This window comes from Clarias gariepinus, chromosome 26, assembly GCF_024256425.1.
Source record: "Clarias gariepinus isolate MV-2021 ecotype Netherlands chromosome 26, CGAR_prim_01v2, whole genome shotgun sequence".
NCBI classification, from domain to species: domain Eukaryota; kingdom Metazoa; phylum Chordata; class Actinopteri; order Siluriformes; family Clariidae; genus Clarias; species Clarias gariepinus.
In genome coordinates, this window is record NC_071125.1 from 169,724 (window position 1) to 179,426 (window position 9,703).

Genomic DNA, 9,703 nt, shown 5'->3' on the forward strand with positions numbered 1-9,703 from the left:
AGAGCAGTGTTTCTGTGTAGAGCAAAGTGAAAGAGTGTGTGTGTGTCTGTGAAGGCAAAGAGCAGGTTAAGCCTTGAGCAGAGAGAGGAAATGGATCTTTAACCTCTCTAAAGATACTTGCTTTTGCTTTACAAAACCATTGGCTCAGTTGTGGTCCCGTGATGCTCGGCGACAAAACAAGAAGCACATGTGTGATACATGATACTCGGTTCTCATAAACCAAGACTTGTTCGTTTTCCAAGTCAAAATTTATTAAAAAAAATGTGTTTGTCTTGCTGAACACTTGCAAACCGTGTTACTCGCAATCCAAGGTTTTACTGTATATGTAAGATGTTCTTGTTTGTTTTACAGGTGGCAACCTTGAAATCTGGATCATTGTCATAGTAACAGCTGGAGTAATTTTCATCATCTTAGTAATCACAGTCTCTTGGTGCGCATCTGATTTCCCAAGTCAAAAGCTGAACTGCAAAACTGTTAATTTATTTATCAGCAGTTAATGTGTCGTTTGTTCCTCATGTACAGGTTTCTGTGTAAGCGCAGGATTGTGCAAACTGAGCAGCAGGACAACAATGCCCATACCTACACTCATTTTAAGAGGAAGAAAAAGGACAATGCTAAGATCTGCACTAATGTAGAGCGGAAGAAGCACGATTCTGAGATCTATGCTAATGTAGAGCAAAAGAATGACGATTCTGAGATTTATGCTAATGTATGATAATCTGTTTATATTTTCATACCTCTCACTCATCTTAGAGCCGTGTGAATTTTCTTTGTGAGTAATTCAGTAATTTCTTGCATTTATTGTCCTTACAGTCATGGAGCAGTTTTAAAGCTGGTTTAGGATCTGTATAATTACTGTTAAACTATTCATGAATAAAGTCAGTAATCAAAAAAAAAAAATGTGTTTCCAATTCTTAAAACATTATAAAACCTTTTACATAAACTTGTTAGTCAAACCTGAAGCCAATAAGTATCTGATGCCCCCTAGTGTCTGGCTGCTGTACAATTCCCTTTCAAAAGCTACACTCGATGCTGCGTGAAAACGCTATTGGAACATCTCTTTGTGTTACCAGTTGTAAAGCATGTGTGTATCAAACACGCCAAATTTTGGCTTTATTTAATCTCGGTCAGGTGACGTCATATAATGAAGTGCACCTGCAGGTTATAAATAGGAGTGAACCGGAAACATCCTCAGATCTTTTTGTCTTTAGGTCTGCATTGTGTTTGCGTGCGTGTGTGTGCAAGCGAGTTTAAAAGTGTTAACTCACCGATATGGCGATATGGGGTTTCTAGGAGATGCGTGCTTTGCCCATTCCTGGGGTTCACGTGCAGATCTGGCAGACGCACATCAGACGAAATTTCCCCTTTCTTTCATGCTCTCACCAGATCAGGAAGTTTTTCCATCCACTTCTCAATCGCGCTTCGGCGCTTCTTGTGAATAGGCAGGACAGACTTCCTTTCTCACTTCCGCGGATATGAAGGAGTTACTGCAGGTAAGTATTGCTTGCGGTCGAGCAATTGCATATCGTCTGGGCGCAGAAGCGGGATTCCCCCAAATGCTCAAAATTAGATGGCAGGTCTCTGTCGGGTGGCCGGGAAGAGGGGCCTCAACAACGTTTTCTCTCTCTCTTTCTTTTTTGCGCTGTTAACTTCGATTCATTCGGATATCGTTGATGCGGAAGCATGCTGTTATACAATGATGCCCCAGATAGAAGAGACGCTTGCGGGCTATCTCTCTCCTGGAATATCATCCTCCCTAAGAAAGCCAACACTTCCCACCAAGCCGTGGAAACTCTCATCTTCCCTGGTGGGGAAAGCTATTCAGGCAGTGGGTCAAGCTGGTGCTGCGCTGCACACCATGGCGGTTTTGCAGGCCCTCCGGCCTGTTTGGTGACGCAGTTAATTCCATCGCCACTATGTTTCGGGAGGCGAGATTATATGAACAGGTCTTTGGGAACTTTTTTCCCCCACCGTGCTCATAAGTCGGGACTGACGGCCACCCAGTCCTGACCAGTTCTGACTCTTGCGGGGTGGGAAGTGCAGAAGGGGAGTGTGATGGGTGGGGCTCGCCGCGCTTCGCAATCCACCTCAAAGAGGTCTTCTTCACCAAAATGAAGTCCTGAGGCTTATGCGCCCAGGACCGTGGGGGTGGCTCCTCCCGAGGAGGGATGCGTAGAATTCCTTTTGAGAAAAAAGTCTTCTCCCTGGCGCTCCCAGGAGGTCGGTGTTCATTCTCCGCCACCACTGGTGTTTTGGGCAACACCGGTCTCCAACGAGATGTTAGTTCTTCGGTCACTCTCTGCCATGTTGCAGGATGCTGAACATCTTACACCCCCGCGTTGTGCCCCTTTTGGAGAAAATGGCAGCGTGAAAGCTACTGCCAAGTACAGTAGAACCTCGGGTTACGAGTATAATTCGTTCCCGATGTGGGCTCGTATTCCAAAACACTCGTAAACCAAATTTTCCCATAAGAAATAATGGAAACTTATATTATTTGTTTTACAACCCCCCCCCCCCCCAAAAAAAAATACATTAGAATAATAAAAAAATTGTGTTTCCATTTGTGCACGCAGGTGCTGTGTGTGTGTGTGTGTGTGTGTGTGTAAGGCTAGAGTAAGTGAAGATTCTTGCTTTTAGCCCCTCCTGTCTCCCCCTTCTCATCTTACACATTAAAAATTTTTACTCTCGTTTAAACACACACACATTAACGGAAAGACTGTTCTTCTGTTCTAGATTATTTAAGCTTCTCCGCTTTATTTTAATGTTGCTCACGACAGCGTAACAGATCGTTAATTCATACTCGTGTAATGATGAGATGGACAAACTGGTCGATGCCCGTTTTTTTATTTGTTGTCAGGTTATAGTACAAACTTTCGGGTGGATCCTGCACTTAAATCCAACTAAAAAAAACTACTGAAAAACAAAACTCAGGCTCTATATCCTAACTTACATCTCGCATTCATGTTCACACACACCAGACTGCATTACCCACAATGCATCTCCCACACTGGACTACACTTCCGTAATCAGCAGTCATAAATCAACATCTCCCTCCCACTACACTGTTTTATCTAAAAATTGGCAAAAATCATCGCTAATGACACTCGTGTGAGCGCAAACTAACAGAATCACTGCTGTAAAGTAAAACAAAAAAAACAAATGACCCAGCACCGTACCTCTGAAAAGATTTGCGACAGAGCAGAGTTTCTTCGGAGAGCAGAGTGTGTGTCTCTCGCCTTAATTTACACACACACACACACACACACACAAACACCGCAATAAGGAAGAAAATAGATTTTTACCCTTTATTTGAATTTCTTTTGCTTTACTCGCGCGCACACACGTGTGTTATAAGAAACAGTACACGCGCTGTAAACACGTGCTTCCGAACACAAAATAAAATGTTTTACACACACAGTGTCACAGTGTTATAGTAAATAGTACACACGTGCATTGGATGTTGATTATACCAGTAAGAGACGAGCACTAAGACCCAGCAGGGGAGACGATTCCGCAGCGCAAGAGAAAAAACGTTGGCTCAGTTGTGATCACGTGACGCTCGGGGTCAAAACATAACCACGCGGGCTGAAACGCTATCTCAAAAAGTACAGGTTCAAAATGATTGTTTCTCAAATCTGAGGTTCGCTTTCGGGGGGGGTGAAGCTTACCAGTATCGGTCCTTCCATTTAGTCTAGCTCTGTCACCCCGCACATATACAAAATGCATGGATGCAGTCCTGGCTCCTTTACGACTCCAGGGCATTTTAAATTACATCAACGACTGGCTGATTCTGGCTTAGTTTCAGGAGCTAGCGTTTCGACATCAGCTTATCTTCATTCTTTAGGACTGAGACTCAACGCCACAAAAAGCGTTCTCTTTCCTGCTCAGAACTCAACATATTTTGATGTCACATGGGATTTGATCGCAATGCGGGCACACAGCTGAATCCATTTTCAACACCCTAAAGGAAATCAAGCTAGGCCAGAAAGTGACTGTCTTTCAGATATCTTTAGGTCTCATGGCAGCTGCGTCCATGGTCTTACCTTTGGGCCTTCTGCACATGAGATCATTTCAGTTGTGGCTAAAACCCAGGGGATTTCACTCAAGGGTCAATCCCCGGAGGCAAATAAGGGTTACGTGCCAGGGGCTTGGTACCCTTTCTATGTGGTTCAGACCCTAGTTTCTGACTTTGGGTCCCACTCTAGGTGCGTCTTGTCATCGCAAGACACTAACAACAGACGCTTCCCTCACAGGCTGGGGTGCGGTCTTAGGTGGCTGTCCAGCCCAAGGGCGCTGAAGAGGCCATCTTCTTGAGTGGCACATTAATTGCCTTGAAATGCTGGCTTTATTTCTGAGAAAACAAAGAAAACGACAACAACCCCACTCCACATCAATGGTGAGAAGGTTAAGAGGGCTAATGATGTCAAATTCCTGGGTCAGCACATAAAGGACTTTACATGGACCATCAACACTTCCCACTTAGTGTAGAAAGCTCAGCAAAGACTTTTTTTCCTAACAAAGCTAAAAAGGGCCAAGATCCCCTCTAAGCTCTATGTGAACTTCCACAGAAGCACAATAGAGAGCATTCTCTGTCACTGCATCACAGTGTGGTACACCATCTGCACTGCAGAAAACAGGAGAGGCTTGGCTCGGATAGGTAAGACTGTACAAAGGATTGTGAGAAGCAAGCTCCCCAACCTCGACACGAAAGAGCTAGCAATATTATCAAGGATCCAACCAATCCAGGACATGGACCATTTGTTCCCCTTCCATCGGATAGAAGATACAGGACAATAGGGACACACACACACAAACACACACACACACACAAACACACTCACACATGTAGCTGCTGAGAACTGAAGGCGCTTATAACAAACTCAGCTGTTTATGCTGCTGCTAATGCACACAACACTTTTCTGCACCGAACACTTTACACCCAGACAGTTACTCCAGTATAACTGGGGCAATATTTTCTTACTTTGGACAATCAGGTTTGCACTTTTTTTTGCACTCTACTGTTTACACTAAGATCCAGGTCCCACTTCACATACAGTACATTGTATATTTTTTTATATTTATACATTTTAGTGCAATTACCTTAGTATTTATTTTTATTGGTTATCTTTTGTTTATTTTTTAGTTTATTCTTATGTTTATTATTGCTGCTCTCTGAGAGCTACCAAACTAATTCCATTGTATGACTACAATGACAATAATGTCTCATTATCTTTATCTCTAATACTTTCTAAACAATTTATAATAAATATTTGTTACAATTTAGCCAACAAAAAAACAGTTGATTTATTAAATAAAAATTTATTATTGTCCCTTATGCATTTGACAATAAATTTCATGAATCTAGAATAATTGGTAACATCACACCTGCTGTTTTATTTCCAGTTCAATTAAAGTGGACAGAAATATTACATGATAAAAAGGGGGGGGGGGGGGGGCATGGCTTACATGATGGCTTACATCATCTCCTCATTTCATTCAATAACTTGTAATAATAGTCAGATTTCATCATGGACAGCACGTTAGAGCAAAGAGTGAATGTAAAATTCTGTGTGAAAATCTGCCACAGAAGCATTTCTGTCCTGAGGGGCGTACGGCAAAAACACGGAGCTTGTAAACAGTGATAATCTCCAAACTTTTTGATACCACTTGTATAAGAAAAACACACACACACACATACACACAACAAGGAAAGCTTGAAAAACTAAAATGTTAACTTACATCTGCAAAGATTCTGTAAAGCAGTAAGTGATAAAACCAAGCTTATTATCAGCAGCACTGATTGTTGTATAAAAATAACAAAAAAATAAGGATTGGGGGACCACCAGTTGGAATTTTTGTACCCTACGGTATAACGCCCCCTGGTGGTGTTCAAAGGTGATCAGTGGGTTATGCACTTCCCTCAGATGCTCTCCTATGTTTGTGAGTTTACATATTTTTTTGTGGTTGTTTTTTAATTTTGTGAAAGACTTAGTGAGGACATACTGTAGCACCATGAGTCCCAAGAATGTCCCAGTTTGGTTTTTATAGCAGCTGCTGCCAAGAGGAATCATAAATTAAGGTTGACTTAATTCTAACGTATATTTATTCCATATTTTACTGCATTTATTTACATACATTTACAGTACATGTATTTTTTCAATATTTTGATTGTTTTTATATGCAGAAATTTGATTCTGTAAGTCTGCCACATGCATGGGGGGGGGGTCTAAATGTATAAATACATAGTTCATTGATGGTCATTCGTGCAAGAAAGGCAGGTCAAGGGTCCATCCTTTCCATGACAAACTTCAACAGAGAAGAAATAAATACCTGATGTTAATATAAGCGTCTGGTGTAAGAACAATGCATTAAGATACACACAAAGAGACACCCAAAGTGTGTAAGCAGTCTTACTTCGACATGTGAGTGTGCTCTCTCTCTCTGGTGCATGAGTGCGCTCTCTCCTGTGTGTGAGCACTTTCTCCCCTGTGTGTGAGCGTGCTCACTCTCCAATGTGTGTGAGTGCCCGCTCCTGTGTGTGAGTGAGCTCTCTCCTGTGTGTGCTAGTGTGTCTTGACCTTCCTGTGTCTCTCATCATAGGAAAAGACAGGTCACTGTGCCTATACAAAATGTACACTGTACAAATGATTCAGTTAAATGAAGAAAACCTAAAATGTCATTGTAATATTTAAGACTGCGAAAGTGACTGATGCAGATCCGAGTAGCTACAGAATCATTTCGTGCAAAAAAGTTCCTGTAAGGCGCCAACATATGTCTTGTAGCGCTTCGCTTCTTGCACCATGTGATCCCATATAGTGTCGTTCTTACAAGTCAGTGTCCGGTAGTACTTCATATGTTCTAAAACCTTTTGTACCGAGTCCTTGTGAGACTCGAGTTGCTGCTCTAGAGACAGAGGTGTGGGGAATGAAGGTAGGAGTGGAGGGTGATATGCCTGCGTATTGCGTGAGACAGGATAGAGTGGAGGAGCAGAGTAACATGCAGCGATGTGATTAATAGTTGCGACCCATGATTTCTGCTCTACTTTACTCTCAGCCTGGAGGTAGAAGACTCTGGATTCGGCGGTCCTGAGGCACAGTACATGGGGCCTCTTTCTGCAAATCAGAGGGTATGCCACGGCGTGATGTAGTCCAATGGTGTTCTCTCTATCGGGCTCACAGATAACTTTTTGTAAGTGAAGAACCATGCCTTTTAAAACTGCAGTACAAGGCTTCCATGCTCTCTGAGATGCTCTGGTTTTTCTCCCGTTCTTGTCCATCACTTTTTTGCAGCTGAGATATCCTGTTTTTTGGCCAGAGTTAATAGGGTTGCTGAAAGCCCCAAATGTTGAGTTACAGCTGGTTTCATTTTGGCTTTTGGGTTGACATTTAGTTCTTACGCTGAACGCATTTAGTGGCATCATTTTAATCCTTTCATACACAATCTCCAAGTCTTTCTGAGGATACAGACACCTGCATGCGCAACCCACATTATTTAGGTTGGCTATAAATTCTTTACAGGTCATTTTCCTACCTTGGTTTCCACCATTAAGATCAGCATTTAGCAAGATTATGGCCCAGCTCAAGTAATATGCTGGAATCTGTAACTGGGGTGATAGTTTTTTACACTTGATGTACCGCTCAGAGAAGTGAGCAATAAACAGATGCTGAAGCTCAAGTTCATCCTCTGGCCAAAGCATTTCGAGGAACATTTGAAGAGCATTGCTCATAGACATAGAATCAAAATTAAAGAACAACACATACGCTTTTAAAGTTTCCTTGGCTAATTCCAGATCCTCACTCAGCTGCTGGATGACCTCCGGACATCTGAACTCCTCCTGTTCGTAGAGCTGCTTGGCGAGGCTTTCCGCTTTTAACTGGATTTGTTTGTCCTTTCCAACATCTGCCTGCTCATTTCCAACAGAAACCACATGTCTCTTATTAGTCCTGCCTGGCTTTGGTAAGTTTCTATTAACCAATGATAGCAAAGAAGCATACACCATAGTTATTAATTTGTTAATATGTCTTTGTGTAGCAAAAAGGTCTGGGATAAATTAAGCTGTGATAAGAAATCTTATACAGCGTGTGGACGCCTTTCTATTCATACATCATTACTTCAATTCCCAAACCAATCTGCTGGATGATGTAATAGAGAGTCTTGTCATCATGTCGTCATAGAGAGAGTCATGTGATCCCAACATGGAGGTGTAGGCTTTGGCGTGGAAGGATTGTTAATGCCGTTGTTACCCTCCGAGAAATTGTCAAGTATTACCAAGCATTTAAAAAAAAACTGTGACTCTAGTATGTGTAAATAAATCAATAATTTTAGCATTGTACATTAGAAAGTACTTGAGTTATTCAAAATATTCTTGACAAGCTAAATGAAGAAAAAAACAAACATTTTCCACTGGCTCAACTCAGTTCAACAACAGCTTTTCTCTCGATGAAACAAATTAAACACAGCAATTCAAACTAGCAAAATTCTCAAATGATGTTTCACATGCCGACTACCTTAGTACATATATTTAATAACCACATAAACATACAAAACTGCAGTGCCCTAAAGCAAAACAACATGTACTGTATATACATGCTCTTGTTTCTGACACTTATTATGGCAAAAATCCCTACGGTTCTAACCTCGCTATGGCTCTGTATGCTACTGTATTCACGGGCAACAAGTATGCTGCAATATTATATGTATATTAAACTGAATTTTTCCTTAAGAAATAATGAAAATCTAGATGATTCGTTCCACAACCCAAGAATATTCATATAAACATGATTAATAATAAAATAGAAAGTAAAAATAAAACAATAAAAAAAAAACTTTAAAAAGAATTGTGACTGGTGTATGAGAGAGAACAGGGGACTACTGTGTAGAATGACTTTCACACACTCATGTGATTACCAGAATCACTTCTCTAAACAGATTGATTTCCCGCACTGCTACAGCCTTTTAAACTTTTTTTTCTTCACGAAGGCCATTGTCGCACTGCAGAACAGTTACTACACTTGGACACACACAAGCGCACACACACATGGTCACAGTGTTATAGTAAACAGTTCATGAGCGCACAGATGTCGACTATATGAGTGACACAAGCGCCTTAATACTGACCATGGGTGATAATTACCCACAATCCCACAGCGCGTGGGAGAGAAGAACCATTGGCTCAGTTGTGATGACGTGACGCTCGGCAGACAAAGCGGATGTATACTACAGTACTTGATTATAAAGACCTCGCTAGCTTAAGTTAAATTTATTTTTATATCTTTTGCTTGTCTTATAAAACGCTCACAGACCAAGTTACTCCTAATCCAAGGTTCCACTGTATAGCTAAAGATATTTCTCACCATATCACTGTACAGCAAAACTACATAACTGCATGCTTTTCATGTTACTACCACAGATTCCCAACACCCTTATATCTTACTCCAGGGTATTTACATCTCATTTGGAAGAATATTAACCCACCTTTAGATAGGAACGAAGAGGCACGAAACTTTATCTTGTATTTATCTTGGCTGCAGGATTTAATCTGCAACAATGGCCTTGATCGGGTTTTAGGTTCCTCTCTAGCAAAAAGCTCCATCTAGTGACCTGTTTGACATTTATAATTTTATAAAACATAAGAAATGAAAAAAAGAAAACATTGGAGTCTTAACTGTTACCCCATATGAACTGTACGACGATGAACTTTATA